Source organism: Gallus gallus, chromosome 1 (assembly GCF_016699485.2).
Source record: "Gallus gallus isolate bGalGal1 chromosome 1, bGalGal1.mat.broiler.GRCg7b, whole genome shotgun sequence".
NCBI classification, from domain to species: Eukaryota; Metazoa; Chordata; class Aves; order Galliformes; family Phasianidae; genus Gallus; species Gallus gallus.
Window position 1 is genome coordinate 102,403,009 of NC_052532.1, and position 20,665 is coordinate 102,423,673.

Here is a 20,665-nt window from a genome sequence, read left to right on the forward strand (position 1 = left end):
TTTACCTGCAAAGGCAACAACAGACACAACACTAAAAGCTACTCCCTGGGAGTCCATAAGACACCTATTTCCACATCCCCAGAGCCAGCCCTCAGCAGAGGACAGCTGTAACCCTACCATGGCCCACAGGAACTGCTGTGTGCATCACCTCTAACCCTCTGAGACTCCCAAACAATGATATGATTTTGTCCAGGTCCGACTAACCTGTAGCAGCCTCCATCCTTCACTCAGCTGTGAAGCAAACACTGCTTCTTTACAGTGAGGCAGCACAAGCACCAACAGGCTTCCCTGCCACATTTCAAAAAGCCTTGAGAAGGAGAAGGAAAGCCGAGAGCACAGAATATCAGAGTGGGTACAGACAGAACCACTCCCAGCATCAGTTTGGGTCATTTCCACTCTTTTGCTATGAAAATTGTCTTTAAGTATTAATAAAGGGAGCATCTCAATTCTTATTGAGGTATTCAGGAAAATAAAAAAAAACAGCACCAACTGTAACAAAATACTGAATGGTACTCTGCTTCCTGACATTACAGGAATCTGCCACGCTTACTTTGCAGACATTGTTAAAAAGATGAGAATTACAGGCAAAAGATTATGTCATTTAAATCTAATTAAGCTTTTAATAAATTCAATATTTCCTTGTTAACCATGACACATTCTCTTTATTGCCCAATCTCTTTGCCTATCCCCAATAAAGAAAAATGTTTGGAGACAGAAAATTGAGGCCACGACACCATATAAATTTGGTATGTCAGATGCAAGAGGAAATGTTATAAAGACAGTACGTGCCTAGAATGTTTTTCACTCAACCTAATAAAATGCATGTGTAAAAATGTTTCCAACTACTATTATTTTTCCTGTGTAGACATTATAGCATTTGTACACAACATCATTTTGTTCTAATTGAAGAGAGTAGTGAGAAATAGAAAAGTCTGTCATCAAAAATAACTACAAATTATTTCTCATTATTCATGATGAAATGTTTATAGTATTTAATATGACTATTATTGCCACAAATTAGTTGTGTTGGAACCAAAGCTCACTGCTAAAGGGTCGAATGATACAGCTATGATTAAGATACCCAAAATTACAAGGTAGGCCTTATGGGCACTTTCATGTGCAGCCTATTGTAGGGTCCTGCTTTAGCAAGGTGTTGGACTCAATGAACTCCAGATGTCCCTTCCAATCCCTACAATTCTGTGATTCTTTGAAGGCCATAGAGAAAACAGCTCTCATCCCCACCCCTATGGGATGCTGTGGAGTGCCACTGTCCTCTTCCACGCAGCAGTCAAAAAGATAGCTGCTCAGGGGTTAGAGTGCTGCGTTGTCAGCCCCACTTGGTCGGCAAGGTTCAGTAAATCATGTTTCTGAACAGCGCAGGCAGCCAGAAAACTAAGCAGTCAAGTCAGGGAGTCAGGAGTGAGATCTGTTCCCAGCTTCTCCCATCCAATGACCTGCGGTGCCTCAGCTAGAAACCAACAGCTGTAGGCCCCTTTCATGGGCAGCAGAAAGCAGTAGGCATCATCTGCAGTGCCTCAGGTTAGGGGAAAACAACTATGTCACAGATTGAGCAAGCCATTAAATGAGTCTAGGAAAAGAGACGTTTACAAAGAATACAGAGAAAATAACACTCGTTTCTCTGGGTGAAATAACAATGTGTGCACTTGGAACTTCCCAAAGTAGCTTGCAGTATATTTATACAACTTAAAAAACTGAAAGCAGACTAGAGTCAAGATGCAAACAGATACTAGATTATCTTTTAGTACCATGTCTAATCAAGGTAAATTTATTCCCCTAAGAGTGTTTAATGCTATTCAAATGATTGTGCAATGTAAGTTATGAGAAATCAGTAACACCTTTACCATGCAATTTGTCATGTAAGATGAAGCACAGTAGGAAACATGAAGGAAGGTCCTCCTTCTCATTGTCACCTCTAATTTGCTTGGAAATATAACACTGCAAACAAAAGGTAAGCTTTAATTTACTGGCTCAACACACTTTGTTGAAAAATTAAATCATTTGGGAGTCTACATCAGCAAAACAAAATTTATTATCTGTAATTAACTAACCTTTACAAAACCCCTCTTAAAATTTCCTCATGTCTAGATATCTAGATAAAACCATGACAAGTGTTTTCAGAGAAGCCACTATGTCAGAGTAAGAGCTCTTATAAACTTTATGTGGATAATGAAGTTAAGCCTTCAATTAATGAATTTGGTCTTATGTTCTCTACTTAGATGCAGAGAGATAAAAGCACTATTGCACAATTGCATCTGATAATAAGTGGTCCAAGTTATGACTATTCTGTACCAAGAGTGCACTGTACATTGTTTTTGGTCTTTTTATGAAAAAACTCAAATTACTCCCAAGTTTAACAAAAAAAGATTGTCTAATTTTATATTCCTCGAGTCCTAGAAGCAACCAGGGATTTTTGAAGAACTCAGACAATGAAATCTCTTCTGTCAATCTCTAGCCTGCATTTTTTTATTTACAGTAAAGTGAGGTCACTGCACGAGATTTTAACAAGTGCAACCACTTCTCTTTCAAGCGGGTAGAACATAGGTGAAATCAGTGTTCTTCTTTGCTGTAAAAAAAAAAAAAAATTGTTTATCTCTTATATCAGGAAGTGGCAACAATGTCACTGTGTTACTTCTCAGAGATAAAATCCTAACAAGATGACTAGCCAGTTGCAGTAGTTTAAATAGGGATTTACACTACAGATCAACTACCTCCTGTCTCAAAAGGTGTTTTTTTAATTAATTTTGAACAAATATTTCTTTTATCTAGAAAAGCTATGTACCCTATTATAAAGACTAAAGATATTCCATCCTCACATATGCCTCAAACGTAGATGTATTCAATACATAGGTTCAGTCTACCTTCTGTCTTGAAAAAAGAGGGACCTCTCAGGAATGTTCCTATCATTGTCAAGACAGGCTATGACTCTCCTTTAAAGAAAACTTGGGGCACTTTATAATAAAACCATTGATCTGGGTATTCACAAAAACCATGAAATATACAGAGAAAACTATTGTGTCTTGTCTCTTGTTGCTGTAGTTTGAAAGTAGCACTTTGAAAGTGCTATGGGTGCAACACAAGAAAGTCAGGAAGAATCAAGGAGATGTCCAATAAAGGTAGTATTTTGAATAATCTGGATGGATTTTTAGGCAGCCCAGATTTTAATGAGGCCAATGGAAAGATAGCCAAGACTACCAAGCACTAAGGAGTCTGCTTGAGGTGTCATACACAATGAAAGGAAAATACACAATGAAAGGAAAAGAAAGTACAGCTTCAAAGGCAAGTCTCCGACCATAGGATTTACATACAATACCCTGTCTCCCTCTCCCTCTATTTTTTTCTTTTGTTCAATACTATTGCATGTTTATCATATGTTATCATGTTCATGCATAGTTATGTTTAGGAAAACAACATTTTTTTTTACTTGAAGAGAAAATACCTCCAGGGTTTGGGAATTTCTGTACTATACAGAGTACAGGGACATCAGGTCATGTAACAACAAAACAGTAAAATGTATGCATTTGGATTACTACAGGAATATCCTTGTGAATAGTTATGTATTTGAATTGCACACTTGAATTTCTCTTTCTTGTTTTATGCTATTTTCCATCTTTTTGCTTCTTAAATAAAGACAATAAAGACTCAATTTTTTTTTTTTATTTCGACACATCAAAATACCCATTTTACTGTTATTTATTTTAGCTTCCCACTGGACTGTTTCCCATCCAATTGGTGCTATGCTTTGTAACTGCTACATCTCCCACTAGACCACCCTATATACTAACTTCCCTAATTCTGACCAAATTAATGGCATGTAATTTGTTATTAGTTAAATACTACAGCTGTTGAATCAGTTTAACTCTTACTGCACTTCAGAACAATTCCAGTACACAAGATAATTAAAGATGTTTACTGACCATTAACAGAGCAGGTACAATTTCTTTATAAGACAAGACTGGTAAAATCATTTGGTATATATTCATTTCTGATATACTTGTTACAATTCTAGAAGATTTGTACAAGCATGAAAAATGCAAACTGTATGCAATGTTTAAAAAAAATTGGTGACAGGAAATCAGCAGGAATGAGAATTTTATAGCATTTCATTCTTTGATGGGGCTCATGGTTTAAGGAACTCAAATACTATCCATTTTCCTTAAAGCCTCTGGACCTCAAACTCCTATATCCATATCCAATGACTACTGACTTGTGAACCTGTGGTACTTCTACATTAGCTTTCTGAAAATAAAATGCCTTTAAAGTTACTGTCATATACATGCTAACTAGTGACCTCTGCAAAATATTTGAGGTTTTTTATTTTTTATTCTTTACTTTTTAAATGAAATCTCTTTGTCACTTTCTTACGGTCAATAATAGCCTCAAAACCTAAATGCTAAACTATTACTTTCTACTAAATATCAAAATCTGCAGTTGAAGTGGGAAAGAAAAAAAAGTTCATTTTTTGAACCAGTGATCCTATTTACCTTTCTGGCTGGTAACTTCATTAACAGCAGTCTTAGCATTTAGCAGTGCCTTGATGACCTTTAATTTTGGCTTTACTCTCTCTCTGACCTATGATTAAAGCTCCCTGATGGAATCTGAAATTTAAGCTTCAGTGAAATTCCCCTTTCCAAATCTTGAGCTGTTAGTTATGAACTCAAGTTTCCATCACACGAAACAGGTTAAAGGAGAGATCCTGCTTTAGAATTCTATTATAAAAAGGATTTGTTTTTTTTTTTTTTTTTAAAGAAAAAAAAGATAACATAATACTGCCACAATCAAATTATTTTATCCAGCAACTTTCTATAGAAACATCAGAAGAAATGAAGGCAGCAGTACACGAACTGTCTGCAGGGACTTCCATAAGACAGTTCTATATGAACCTTAATGGCTGCCACCTGCATCCCAATTTGTTCCTCCTCTGCTCATTATGTAGAACAAGGTAAGTGATAGCTTCCCAAGTGCAACACTTGCAGACCCCAAAAGTTCTTAACATAGACAAATGAAGCAGAGCAGAAATACAGCATGTTTTCCAACTCCAAAAATAAGGAAACTGTATTGTTTTCACAGTTTTTAAGCTAAATTTGACAGGAAAAACTAAGAGAATGCTAATATGTAAAAATAGAATAATATATATTCTCCCTGCATGGATTTACACAAGTCATAGCAAGATCGGTGATGGTCTAACAGTGACAGATATTGTAGCACTGACTGCATTTTGAAGAAATAGCAAGGAAAAAATATAGAGCTTTTAATTAATCTCATTAATTTTCCTCTCAAAATGAAACACACCAAATAATCACAGTAGTTCCCCATATGAAGTCAATTATTTTCAATAAGCTTTGGGGCTTTTTTGTTAGGATCTCTTTACTACAAACCTGGAAAGGCACATTCTCATATCAGGACAAGATTTTCAGACTGATCATATCCGCTGACCAAGGTGGTGCTCAGGGATGCTTTCTTTAAACTGTTATGGAAGATTATGTTGAGACCATGACCTCCTCTTCTAGGACTTTGAAAAGATACCTAACCAGATCCACCTTTTTCTTTACTTTGAATTTTTCCTCTTTTTGAAGGCTAACATGAGTCCCCATGGACTGAATCAGCTTCCGACCCAAGCTGTGTAGCACACTCTGTTAACACAGACCTGCTCTCAGAAAAAAATGCCCACAGAAGAGAGTGAGCTATTCTCACCCAGCAGGGAAGTCTGTATTAAAAGTTAATAACCAATGCTAAACAGTTATACATCCTAGTCACATAAATATCCCAACAGTTCAATCCCATCAAGACTACGGTGTTGCAGTTTCATTGCTACATATGACTTTCATTGTCGCACTATGTTATGAACATAAAAATACTTTCATTAAGAATAAATTTTTATGAAAGAGCTTAAACTGCATATTTAATGCACAATTTGTCAGGCTCATTTACAACCCTGCTTTCAGTAATTCAATCATCACCATGTGTACATATAATGCATAATTTAATTTAATTTCCTTTGATTGCTTAATGAAAAATCCAATGGACATTTTGAATGTCAACTATATAATGAAAATTATTTGTTCAGTTTTTATTAACCTTCATATTTAAAGATGATCAAGTTTTGTATTATACAGAAAAAAAAAAAAAACAGCTCTAAAATTAATTTCTTCTTCAGGCAAGAGGAAGCATAGGTATTTTTATACAGCTAACTGCAGTGCATTTTTCATGGAAGATGCAAGCTGAAAGTTTCAACTGTTCCCTGATAGATCAATCCTCACATGGACAGTTTTAGATAATGAACTCTCTGCCACTTAAAAAAAAAAAAAAAAAAAAAAAGACATATTTATAGAATTTTAAGCTTGATAGAGGCAATTAAATCATGGTTGCCTGCAAATGGTAGTTCATTACCCTTGCTAACTGAAACAGATAACCTGTGATTGTCAAGCAATGTCCAAGACTACTGTTGCTAGTCTGAAAGGCAGATGGTCTTTACTGGAAGATTCTGAGAGGTAAAGCATCTGTTATTTCCTTCAGAATGTCTTCAAATGTTCACATTTTCTGCGTCAACAACAACAAATAACAGATGTCAGACCTACATTCTAAACCAGTCACATGGTTTCAACAGACAAGCTTTGATAATCTTTTTTTTACTTCCTCATTTATATTTGAATAAAACTAAAATCCTTCTCTGAAAAAAAAAAAACAGCCCCCCCCTTCCCTCCCCCCCCCCCCCCCCCCCCCCAAAAAAAAAAAACAAAAAAAAACCCTTGGTTTCATAACCAGTAAGCTCAGTTATTTTGGTAAGATGTGATTAAGAAACAATTAAAATATTGAATAATTGAATAATTGGAGTTCTTGCAGATAGGATTAACAAGGTTTTTGTGTATTTAAAGTATCTACAGACTTTAAAAAGCTATTACTTTTTCAAGTCAACATCACTGGTATTACATTGTGAAATCATCCTGTTTTTTATCTCCACTAACACCCAAGTGTATTTGGATAATGAAAACAGCCTTGAGCTTCAGAGAAACTATTTCAAAGGGAAACATAATTTGTTATCAAGCAACAGGAACTTGCTTGTTGACAGCTGGATTATGTTTGACATTTTAGTGTGGTTTACAGGAACTGACAGTGTCAGGAGAGCTGCTATAGGAACATAAAATGCACATTAAGTTTTTCTGCCTAAGAGTAATCTAGTCTTCCAATCAACAAGGAAACTTATAAACTGTCTCCGGACGTAGTTAGTAGTATAGACAGAAAATATGAGAAATTCCCATCTGATTGCGTTGCTAAGCAACAACATGGTTACCACCTATACTTAGAGGGTACTTAAAGGGTTTATGCAATTAAAGATGGCAAAGAACACCCTTTTCATGGTAGTGACTGCAAGTGCTCACACACTGGTGATCTTATAAATACTGGAAACAGAAACTTTGCTTATCACCAGATTTTGGACTTATCAGCATGTGAGGCATGATGCAGTATTCTTAAATTCACTCAATTTTCTCACCATGTATATTCATTTATTTTCTGGAGACTATAGACACCCTTAGTAAGACATTTACTCTCCTTCATTCACTGGAGCGTACAATTTCCTTGCCCCACCTTCAGCTGTCCTTAAGGACAGAAAACCCTCTACGTATGTGTGATTGTGCAGAAAAAAAGTCTGGATAATTGGAGTCAAAGCTAAGAGAGTGCAAGAAGGACTCTTTTCTCATGCTGACTGGTAGCAAAACTAGCTGCTGTGTTGATAGCAACCACCACTGCTGCCTCAACTCTGGCAGAGGGACCACAAGTCTACAGCAAGAGCTGTATCTAAAGAAAGCCTAAAACAGCAAAAAAAAAAAAAAAAAAATTCCATTGTATTTTCCTATTAATTAAGCTACGATTATTTTCAGAGCTAGATGACTAGATCTCTCTCAGAAAATGAGAATATTATCGAGCTATTAGCTGGGAATTTGATTTTTTAATTACAAATAACTATTAATATACAAAACACACATGGAATGATCAAAGAGAATTGCCTTTCCTAGTATAAAAATCCATACAAACTTTTATTACTTTTCCTGAAGTGCAGAACTTAACTTGCGCTGTATTCTTGGAAGTTTGAATTACGTTCCACTTATTCTCATATGACTGAATTTATTTATGGGGATTTTCTTGACAGCAAAGATAAATCTCTATCAAAGGAGTAAGGGTATTGAGAATAAAAACCTATAACCAATGACCAGCTAGAGATGTTTAATAATAAAATTACCATCCATAGAGAGACAAATTACTTGCTGTTACTCTCATTTTTAAATTACTATATCCCACAGAGGGATATGGACAATTCCTTGATTTTTCCAAATGGATTTTCTGATGTCTGATTTTCACTAGTGTTAGCTGCTGTGATATATATAGGATTTTCCCTTTTCCCTTTGCATTACTTTGATTTGGTAGTAGCAAATAATTAAGTCATTATTCTCTACATAAAGGAAGCCCTACAACATTAGTGGTGGTATCAAGTCTGTGTGCTCTGTTATCAAAGTACTCCTGCACTTTGCTGTTCAACACAGCCAATTCTACAATTATAAAACCATTAATGATCTGAGTCGATTGCCTATCTACATAAGCATTCCCTTATTAGACTACTCTATTTTATTATTAGACTATCCTACTAGACTACCAACACATCTGCTAATTGGAGGCCATGGTCATTTTAGGAGCACAACATTCTGTCCACTAAGAACAATCTTCAGCTCCTGCACTGCTCACATAGCAGCCACCAGCTACCAGTCCCTCCTGTTTACAACACACATTACTCCTCTGCATTTGCAACTCCAAGCTCCTGTTCTTTGAACAGGAAATTTGAATTTCCTCAGACCTTTTACCTTATTTTTTTTTCTATTAATTTGATAGGAGTGGAGATGAGAAAATCATTCTACAGAGCAGCTCATGAGACGATCACGACAAAAAAAAAAAATTAAGGCATTTGCAGATAGAATAATGTAATGCCAAAAATAAAATTACTAATATCTGCTTCCTGTATACGGATAAGAGATTATTAATGTTTGGCACACAGCAGCATGATCAGTTCCCAGTATCTGTCCCTTTGCAGCAGCTGCTACCAGGAACACTTGAACAGGGAAAGGCTGAAGCCCACTTTGCAGCGATCCATGGGCAAGAGAGAACTGAGGTCAGTGGCTGCTTTTCTTACCATCTTTCTTGTCCTCCAGGTGGCCACACTTGGCAGGCAGCAAACAGGACGACACTGGGTTCAGTTCCTTACAATATTTGTTTGGCAGTACAAGAGCACCCTTGTTCTTCCCTTTTGCAGCAGTTGGAATAGCTGCTGTTTTTCAGTCTGGCTCCAGTAACAGCTTCTAAGAAATGCAAGAAAGACATAAGACTTTGAAAGTAATCTTGAAAAGGCTGTTCATAGAACCTCAAATTTTAGATTTCATTATGAGAACTATTAACAGATAAATCTTGAGTGGGTTAAGCTCTACCACAGTTACTTTCTCCTGGGATACTTTTGCTACCTAAAGGACACATAGGATCTAAGACAAAAGAAGGCAATTGCTTTTCTTCCCTTCCCTTCTTCTGATGTGTTGATGGGGGATTAGCAGATCATAGCAAGAAATCTGTGACTAGATCTTCCTTTTGACTGAATATTTAAATGGAAAGATTTCAATAAATGGCATGGCTTGAAATAAAAGCATGAAATATTCATAGCAGAAAATCCATAAATCTAGGCATAATCCATGCAAAGGCCATTTTGATGTTTGTATTAGCATGGACCTAAGAAGGCATAAAGTATTCCCTTACTTCCCATATCTTTAATGCAGAAAACAGCTTTTGGAAAGATGTCACTAGCTTTGCCATGGAATTGCATTGCTATCTCACTGCCCCAGCCTGCAAATCTATGCAAGCTTTAGACATAGTCATTCATAGTAAACAAGAGTTTACAAGTACAGAGAAAGCTTGGGAAATAACTTGCCATCTCTGACTCAAGATCTCTTTCCTTGCTTGTACTGACGCAGCATGCTTGTACAGCCCCAATATGCTGAAGTAGTAAAACTACAATGTTTTAAACAGTTTCAAATCTTTTAATTAATATTTTGCTAATTTCTGTTCATATTGACCTAAGTCTTTAGTCTGTGGCTTAGGTTGTACATTCTTCTAATACATTCAGGTCTAGTAAAAATAGGTATTACAGCATAGCAATTTCCTTCCTCCTGCCTTTAAAGCTGCTTTATACATGAGACAAAGGCCATCAGGAGCTCAAGCTATAAGGATGATCTCATGTCAAACTGACAATGAAACAGCATATTGGGAAGGTTTCAGAGCTGATCAGAAATTAAGTGTTTTTTGTTTTTGTTTGTTTGTTTGTTTTGTTGTTTGTTTGTTTGTTTGTGGTTTTATTAACTAGCTTAACTTCTACTCAGTACCAATACATAGAACAACTCATGTGGTATATATCCAGATTATAAACATCAAACTCATTGGAAATAGAGCTCAAGTTAGTTTGCAAATAAAGAATACAAAGACATAGTAAGGGACAAAGGCACTAGAATGTAGGAAAAGAAGATTAAACCTCATTAAAATATCATTCCTTGGCATTAGTAATAGCTCTATAATTAATAACAAAACAGTTGACTGCACTAAGCAGTATAACAGAAATTAGATTTCTATTTATGTTTAAGAATAATTAAGTTCCATTAAAAGTCTAAGGGATTGATTAATTTTTATTTTTTTTAATTTTTGTTTACCCTGTACTGAAGATTACTTCTTTTTTGTAAATTCATGTTCATAAGTACAAATACATTTGACTTTGTGGAATAATTCACTAGGTAACACCACTCTACCCAAGATTGAAATTACAGTATGAAATGGATGCAGTTCCTGTTTTGCAATCATATTCAGGACACTTGGGCTATTTAATATCTAAGTAAGCACCGAGGAAAATAAAAGCTTCAATTTTCAGAGATAAAGTGTGGTGTAAACTGCCACAATAATTAAACTTTACGTTTTTAATATGTAGCATATTTTCCCTAGCAATAAGACTTCTCTATGTGGTGTTGTCATGGCAGTTGATGAGTGTAGAAGCGGTACCCTGAAAGGGCTATTCTGCTTTACTGAGTGCAGATATTTAAGACCAAAGCAGAGCAGTGAGAGTAAAAAGAATACTTAAATGAACCTCCAATCTCTGAGCCGCAGGCTAACATTTCATGCCTTTTTTTCTGTTGGGTTGTCACAGTAACACTATTTTAAGAGTATGAAATTTCTAAAGCTCATAGGCTACGCTGAATATTTACTTTGATTCCCTTATGACATGCATAGGCCAATACATCAGACAGATGTTTCACAGGAAATAATAACATGTTCTGAGTATTATGTTGTTTACACATATATTCACGTCTCATATGAAAATCATTTCAGAAGTGTTTGATTAATAGGTAAGTAGAAAAGGTTATGAATAGGTGCAATAAATATCCAGTACAATGAATAACTTCACTAACATATGCTTCTTTTCAGAATTAGTCAAATTCTGTAAGGATTTTTTTTCTTGTTGTGGAAGGATTTTCAAAGAACAGCAAGTTATTTCAGCTGTCACTGAAATGATGCCTTTTTCCAGATCTCAGATCTATTCCAACTCCTCTTGATCCACTGCCCAAATTTGGACAAGGTTTTTCTCATTTCACATCCCAGTTCTGCCCCTACTGGAGAAATAGTTTAATATTTACTGACCTTTGATATGCATGGAGTGGCAACTATTAGTCTTGTATGAACAAAACAGTAAGCAAGAAAATATTCCTCACTTCCATTAAAAAAAAAAAAAAAAAAAAAAAAAAAAAAAAGCTGCCTTCAAAGGTTAGATAGCCATAATTTGGTAGAACTTTATCATATCAACTAATCAATTACCTCAGCATTTGTGAATAGAGTTATTCCACCAGATCACTCAGAAGAACTAGGAAGCTGTTTTAACTGGGCTTTAAGAGCTGTATCTCCAGTGAACTTATCTGGTATTAGGAATCAACAAAGTGAGAACCGTGGCACTTACACATAGTTGTTGGCAAGGAAAAGGGAAGATGGTTTTTTTGATGATAGTGATAGTAGCTTTTTGTAGTTATATTTCCTCAGAGATTTGGCTTTGATTTTAAGAGCTGTAAATCATATCAGTTTAAGAAAATATCATGAAGTTGCTGTGTGTTCTCATCGCTAAAATATTTTTCAGTACTGGCATTTAATAGTACTAACTGATCAGGAATTTTCCTCAGAAGCTCCTGAGAAGCTGGAAAAGGAGATATTTGTTTCTGTATTTTCAAGGCAGGAGCACTGTATCATTGTTAGAAATATAAAAAGGTATAAAGGCAAAGAGTAAGGCAACAAAAATCTGCCTATTTATTAGCTCACTCCATCTGTGCATTTCAGATGGATTCATAGCCCTTCAGGGAAAAGGCCGCAATTTTTCTCCATCTAATTTTCACCATCAGTGAAAATCACAATCTGTTGTCCACTGAAAATGCTATTTGCTTGGGATTTTTAAATTTCTTTGTTTGCCCAGGTGCCGGACAGACTGATTAAACTCTTCTCAAGAGGACACCCAATGTAGTCTCTCAGTAGCAAGAACAGAGTTTTGTTCATTGACCAACTGGCATTATAATTTTCTTCAGGCACTAATGCCTGAAGACCACACAACAGAAAAGAAATCCCAGATTATTTTTAAATCTTAGTAAGAAAGTTGTCTATCATGCCTATCTATATGAACATTAGCACAAGTATTTCCCACTTTACTTTCAAATTTCTTTTTTCTGTCTTTGTGTACACTGAAACTTTTGAGCATTAGTAAGCCTTCATCTTCTCCTGCTGCTTGTATCAGTATGACACACTGTTAAGGACACGCTTCATCCATACACTCAAGGCTTAATGCTTCAAAACCATCATTTTTTGCATGGCAACAAGAATATATCAAAGGCTGTACCTCTTTGTAAAATGCTACTCTATTTTTTTCTAATTCAATTATTATTGTTTTCTCAATACTGGAACATTTTATCTTTTCAGTTTAATACCAAATAAAGAAAATAAAAATAATTCTATTGGTGTGTAGCCTGACTTTTTTTGGATTTTTGTTCTTTCAAAACACACAAAAAAAGAAATGATCATGTTCATTATTTTTTCAGGATATTCATCTGTAGCTTCATTCAAAAAGGTCAGTGAGGAAAACTATTTATTACCCATTAGGAGGAAGGTATTTCAGAAAACTTGATGATTTCTTAATTGGAATCCACCTGGTACTTTAAAGAAACCCCTATCATCTCTGAAGATTTGAGACCTTTTACACTTGAAGATTTTATCTTTCATTTCTCATGTCTCATTTCAACCCTTCTGACTCATATTTTCAAAACTTCTTCCTTCATAAAGTAAACCTCTCTAATGTCTTTGTGACAGTTCTTCTTTGGTCTAGGAAACACTTACCCTTCCAAGACTAGATGTTTTTCCATAAAAATGAGAAGAGGAGCTGACAGGTTTATGCTGTTATTATATTTCAAAATCAGAGTTACGTTTTAAAGCACATCAAGTGGTATTCAGAAATTTGAATCTTCAGTTTTACAGGGGAGGAGTGGATGAGAGGCAGCAGGAGGGAAAGCAGTTATTTATAATCTTGCAGGCTGGCCAGTTACTTTCTCTTGCATTCAAACTGATATATTCACTTTCTATTCATCTTGTGGAACATTCTGTATTGAAGATATTTATATATTTCTCATTTCTCTAATCTTTTACAACTTTTCAACCATAACTGTAAACCAGATTAAAATTAACCATCTTCCAATTTGTCCTACCATGTAAATGCTTGTTAGTTTTATTGATTGTATAACATAGAGCTTATATTGCCTTGGAAAATGGTATACTGGGACTATAAAACAAGCCCTAAAATAGGCCATGAAAATGTGCCTGCAAGTCAAGCCTCATTGCCTGCTAGAAAATGCACTTGTAATGTATATTACATATATCCAGAAGATAAGGGCACAATTTCTACAAGCCTTCATAGTCTTTAATGGAAAATTAACAAGTCTTTGCATGTGAGAGAGATTCAAAAGTAAGATTATGACCAGATCAGATTCATTCCTTAGAAAGTACATCTGATATGTGTATGTTTTTTCAGATTCCATTATTCAAAAACTTTTTTTTTTTTTTTTGCTTATTTATTTCCTGCTGCAACTTCTTACTTATTACATTTCAAGTTGCCATTTTGCTTTTGCTTTGATAGGAAGTGCTGGGTGGGTGAGCAGAAGGACAAAGTTGAATGAATAGAAGTCAGCCTTTCCAGATCTTGATGATCCTCTTCACCTTTCTTGGAAAAACCATTGCACTTACTCTGCTTTTCATGATTTATGGATATTTATGCTCTAATTAAGAATTAAAGTACATGTGATTTCTTTATGATATTCTCCCAACACAGTTTTCTCTCTGTTTACATTGTGTGCATGAAGAGTGTTAATTAGTCATCTCTCTCCTAAAACATGACCTGAGTAGTTCAAGAACGCTTGTTCTAAAGGAAGACTAGTAATCTCTCAAGTCAAAAAATGCCATGAGATTGTCAAATATCCTCTTCATTAATCTTGCAGCAGAAATCACTGTCTTCTTTGACTAAGTTGTTGCCTACTGAACATGACCCTTGTGCCATGGATGGCAGACACAAGACCATAACACTGCAATGCCACTAATTCTTATCTCTCCCTCTACATATTTGCGACCTTGACTTTGGCTGCGATCATTTATGCTGTGGTGGCCTCTATTTATCTACCTTTTCTTTCTAGTCCTCTGACTGCTGAAGTCATCTCATCACTTTCTCCAGATCTGTTTCAAACTAGTGATCTGATGTTGCCTATTAGCATTTCTATCTTCATTCATCTCAAGTTTCATTTGGTTCCTTTTGCTGCTTCTATTTTTTCCCATACTCTCCCATCCTACACTCCTTCTCACTGTTACTTGATGTTTTAATCTGTTTACTTATTAATATTTGTCAGATGCAGTTCCAAGTAAACAGTCTATTTTTTTAAACTCTCTAGGCTTAAATAAGAACAACCAAACTCTTTTGCATCCCTCGGAGCTTGTATGTAATATCTGATGTCTCATATTCTGCTAGAGGCAGGGTCCACAATGGAGGTACGTGGGCTGAAAAATATATGGTGAATAAATTTATTGTGTGCTTACCATTCTGTGAAGTGTTAGATACGATTAACAATAAAAATAAAAGATCAAATAATGCAAAACAGTCTGAAGATGGAGGTGAGAAGGTATGTACGGTTAACACAGGTGTTCTATACTTCTGTAGCTGCCTTATTTCCTATGTACAACTGAAAAAGTGCATATTCTTTGGGACTTAGGTCAGCTTTAAAGATATAGATATAAGGAAAGATATACTTTCTCCTGTCTATAAAGAGCTGCCACTGGTATTCAGGACCAGCAGTGTTGCAGTTAATGGAAGAGCTGTGAAGGATGTGGCAAAGGAAAACGAATTCAAGAGGAAGACAGATTAAATTGAATTAAATTTGGCTGCAATAATTGTGAAGTTCAGTGATTCTGTTCTGCCTTCCTTTTCAACAGCCTAATTCTTATTTTTCAGATGATTTTGCCTCCTGTTTTGATAACTGCCTTTCAAGGGGCATGATTTTCTGTCATTTGTTCTGGACAATGGTACCCAGTCTTTTGCTTGTCTGTAATCAACTGTACTGACTATCATTATGCTAGAAAAGCACCTTTCTACATGCCATCGAAAACCACTGCTGTGAAGGAAAAAAAAACACTTCAAATCACACAGTGATGCTTAGATAGCAGTTTTTTTTTTTAAGATCATTTGTTTATTTTTACTGTTAACCAGATAATGTTCTGGCAAAGTTCTGCAATATTGAAAAGTCATCATTCATTTATGAACCATAGCAACGTGCCCTAAATGAACCAAAGCAGTACGAAGCTATTATTATGCCTAATCAGATTCATAAATTCAAAGAACACGTAATCAATTAGCTGTATCTGATTCACCACAGTTAAAAAGTTTCTTAAATGATCTCAAAAGCTAAACAAGCAATGGATCATAAATTACTTTTTTTTTTTTTTTTTTTTTAATTGAACAGCTACAATCATAGTACTTTGTAGTTCAAATAATGAATGAGAAATTCAGTGCAAGGAAAGAGTTTCTAAAACTATGCCTTACAGATCCCTGGAATTTTTTTCCAAAGTGGGATATATGATAAAAGTAAAGTGTTTGTTTTCTGTACAGATAGAATTTTGGCAGGATTTAATATACTTTTTTTTTCAGATTATAAAAAGAGAAATACAGTATTTATTCAAGCCCTTTTAATATTAGTAGAGTTCCCCAATAAATATATTTTAGCATTTAAATAAAAATGCATAAGGTTTTCTATTAAAAGAAAAATTAATGAAATACCAAATTGCTACAGATTATTCACATAAGTTTGTTTTAGCAGTTTTCACTCCCTAGTTACCAGCAGCATTAAACAAATATTATTTTAGTGCTTCTTTCTTTTGTCCTTTTGTTTTGTTTTGTTTTGTTTTTTAAGAAAAAGATCAACATCTCTGTGTCTTTTATGCTTCTGTACAAGATGGGAAAGTGGAGCAATAGCATAGAGGAAACTCTTGATCTTGACAAATAAATTTTATTAAATATTTAGAATTACAAATCAGTTGGTCACAGGCCTCATCTAGTCCATGTCACAGAGACATAATCAAATCCATGCCATTGCGGACATTTTTCTAGCCAGCTGTTAATTGGTACCAATGCACAGTACACTACTAACTCCACAGACTACCTATTCTTGTCTAACTTTAACAGTACAAAGATCATTTCTATTCTGTCTTCTTGGCTGCAGCTGAAACCTGCTATTACATACATAAATAGAATTTCCTTCCTTGTTTGCAATGAGTTTACATATTGTAAGTTTATTGTAAAAGACTGTAAAAAAAACTATCCTTGTCTGTCTTTTCTGAAAACAAATAGTCTCATTTTGTCCAGAGTTGTTCACAGGTTATGCTCTGTAGACATCTCATTCCTCCTGTTTTCACATGCATTTTAACAGACCCACCTAACAGCTGAATCTGGACAAAATATTCCATCTGAGTTTCAGTGAAGCAGAAAGATAATTTTAATCTTGCCCATTATGCTCTTTTTTTTTAATCTATTTTTGAGTGGTATGCCTTTCATGTAGTAGTTTATAGAGCTGATGAGTGGTATCTCAATTATGGTTTTATACAACACATATTATTTTACTTTTTTTAGAACCAGCTCCTCAATCCTTTCAGATCAGTCTTTCCTAAATAGGAATAATGTCCATTTGTCCCTTTAGAAAGCATTGCATTCCTTCAAACTTCATCTTGATGTAAGATTTTAATGAATTCTCATCCTGACATAATGTATTTACATTTTTCATTGTCATTGCTGCATTTAACAAACATTATCTCTTTTTCATGAAAACAGTGAATGTTACCTGGCCCAGGACAGTCAGTATTTCCCTCCTTTTGATGACAAGCCATTGTTCCTTGCTTTCCAGGTGTAATTTTCCTATGGGTCTTGATGTAGCATTTTCAGAAATGCCCTGCTTTCCTTAGTTGCTTTTAAACATGTCAAAGCTCAAGACATTTCAGAGCTCAGGACCTCTACAACATTTCTTCCATCCTCAAGCTGTCACAAAGAAGACTTAGTTGTTATATAGGATTTGCTGTTATTTGTATCAATAACATTCTCAGCTACTATCATACAAAAATACCAGAGAGGGAACTTGAGTTAAGCTAAGTCTATAAGGCCATATATTTATCTGTTGCTGTTTATAAGTCACCTATCTACACAAGTTTTTAAAGGCAACAAATATGTCTGCAATTCAATCAGTCAGAACAGATGGCGCTCAATTAGAATATTACCATAGCTAAATATACAGAAAACTGTTATGCATTATTCCAAGGCTGAAGTCTTGCTGTTTCATCATTGCTCTTATCTGCAAAAGTCAACCAACTACAGCTGATCTTCTCCAGGAACAGTATGGTAAACAGGCAGATACTGTAATTTATCACAACACAAATAAAAAGAAGTGAGAGAATGAACATTTCAACATGGGAAAACTGCAGATGAAAACTAAATTGGCATATGTCAAAAGCTTTTGATGAGGAACTCATCAATAGAGTAACTAAACCAAAAAAACAATCAAAACTTCTTCAATTCCACTGCTGTAAAGGAATATAAAAATGAACCAAATAATAAACTTGACTAAAAAAAAAAAAAAAAAAAGGATTTGGTTATTGTTGTCTAAAATTTAATTTCCAAATTAATTATTAAACTTCTCTCAGAGAAAATTTTAACTTAGAACCACTCAAACCAGAAATATATGAGTAACATTTAAGTTTGGAGATATTTCTGAAACACATAAATCCTAAGCAGAATATTTTAAGAATAAGTACTTAGAGTCTCATAAAATAAAAAATAAAATAATGTCTTCAGGACCAAAAGAAATATTTGGAATATGGATGAACAGTGAAAATTTGTAGTCAGTAGAATGGAAGACTCAGAAAAGATTAATTATAAGACCAGGCTCGGAACAAAAGCTACATACAAAACCAACATGTGCAAAAAACATCTTATAAGGGGAACCAAAAGAGACCTTCAACCTCATTAAAAGAAGCTCCAGAGCTGCCTCTCACATACAACAAAGCATTACTTGGAAACATGCAGTTCTCCAGAGAAATGCTCATAAGTGAGTCTGTATGACCACCTGCGCAGCAGCCATAAGGATGTAATTTAAACAGAACAGAGAGTCATGACAACGCTTTCAAATCAGTACAGTCCTAGTCAGTATATGTCAATCTTCCGTGTTTTGCTGAAGTGAAGGGTAAAATTCCTACTGGCAGCAGTGGAGACAAGATTTCATCATATGTATTAACACTGAACAATAGTAGACACAAAAGTTCTCTAATCTGTTGAACAACATTGTGATAGATTCCAGCAGCTGGAAATCAAAGCTAGCAAAATTCATTGTGGAAATGGATTGATTTTTTTTTTTCTTAAAAAACCAACAACCTACTCAGGAACATAGTGAATTCTCTTTCATTTTAAATATTTCTTGTCTGTCAGTCTAGATAGGATATTTTATATGTATAAATCACTGAGTAAAGACACAGGTTAAGATCAAACAGAGTCATTTCAGTGTTCTTTTCTTTCCTTGAAACCCAACAGCTTATGAAAGCAAGATTGTATGTAATATTTTGAATATTTTAATTACTTTTACTGGGAAGTAGGATGTGAATTAGAACATTGAGTTGCCTTATAACTTTCCAGATTATGACAGTGATGTACACAATCTGTGATTCTTCTTCATCTACACCTCAGAGCCAGACATTTGCTTAGCACATATATGCAAATTAACTGTGGTTGTACCTTATCCCCCAAAGTACAGCACAGCCATTTTGTAAGAAAGTTGGCAACCTTTTTGTTTCTAGTTTTGTTTCCACCATACCCATACTACGTAATGCAAAGCAGTACAGACAGTTCTCCACACTGATATCCAGAAAGTTTCAGAGCAAATAGAATTGCTTTGTCAATATCAGTTAAGTTTTTAGCATGCCCTACTACTTTCAGCTAAGTATCTGCTTGCAGCATGTTTTGCTAACATCCAAGATTGTAAAAGATAGTTCAAGGGGTTTTGAACTGATACTAAACATTGCCACTTAAACATATGAAGAAGTTTTCCCAGTATGCAGTTAGTACTTTCTGCATTCCTGTCTCCTGAATTATGTCATGAAGTCAAAAGTCTTTTAAGAAATGTCAAACCTTTAATAAAATGTAACTGTTATTTTTATCCAATCACATTCTTCCTTTGATCAGCTACAGTTTTTGAACTTTTTGCCTAATTTCTTTAGTTTTTGCCTATTATCAGTCTAGTGTTTTTTTGTTAGTTAGTTTGTTTGTCTTTCCAAAGATATTGCATTTTATCACATTTAATAGTATCGAGATTTTCCACAGTAGGATTTACATTTGGATTTTGCACAAAATAGACAATTCTTAGGGCAACCCATAATTCCAAGCCATTAGGCTAATGTATTGCAGCTGCTGTGAACAGTGAGCATGTCATCTTTTGTATAATGATGCCTGGTACAGCACAGAATATAAAATAAACTGAAAAAAATTACTCTTTGGCCAAACAGCATAAGGTGTTACTTTCACCCAGTTCCTTCATTCCATCTTCAACAGAAGAGTCTGTTCTATTAGTGAGTAACTGCATATAGCTTAGCGGTAACGTATATAGAAGCAATCAGTACTCAACAGTGGTTTTCAATTAGGACTTTTGCTTAGAAACAGACAGTATTTTACATCAAACTCATTAACTAAATCCACCTAAATTTATTAATTTCTACTTAAAAAAATGGAGCAACTATCACAAAAAAAGCTAGAACATTTCTTTGTGGTTGAAGATGGGCTATTAGTAAATCACTTATGAATTCACATATGGATTCGTTTTTGTTTCTCTTTTCTTCCTGAAAGGATCAGTATACATATTTCCCACCCTCTCAGAGTGCCATTCCCACAGTAGCAGTCACTGTGATGTGACTCCAAGCTCTCTTGTTGATATTTATGTTTCATGGTATATTACTCAGTCTGAGAGAAAAACAGAAA

General features: G+C 34.9%; 1 long non-coding RNA gene across 1 annotated transcript in view; it reads right to left on the reverse strand.

Moving 5' to 3' along the window:
* Positions 1–644: 644 nt before the first annotated feature.
* The window catches only part of LOC121109148, a 65,955-nt gene continuing 45,934 nt past the window's right edge, over positions 645–20,665 (reverse strand). Inside the window, exons 3-4 of the long non-coding RNA XR_005849675.2 lie at positions 9,200–9,365; positions 645–2,584 (exon numbers count right to left, since the gene is read on the reverse strand). This is a non-coding gene — a long non-coding RNA (uncharacterized LOC121109148). The remainder of the gene's footprint in view (positions 2,585–9,199; positions 9,366–20,665) is intronic.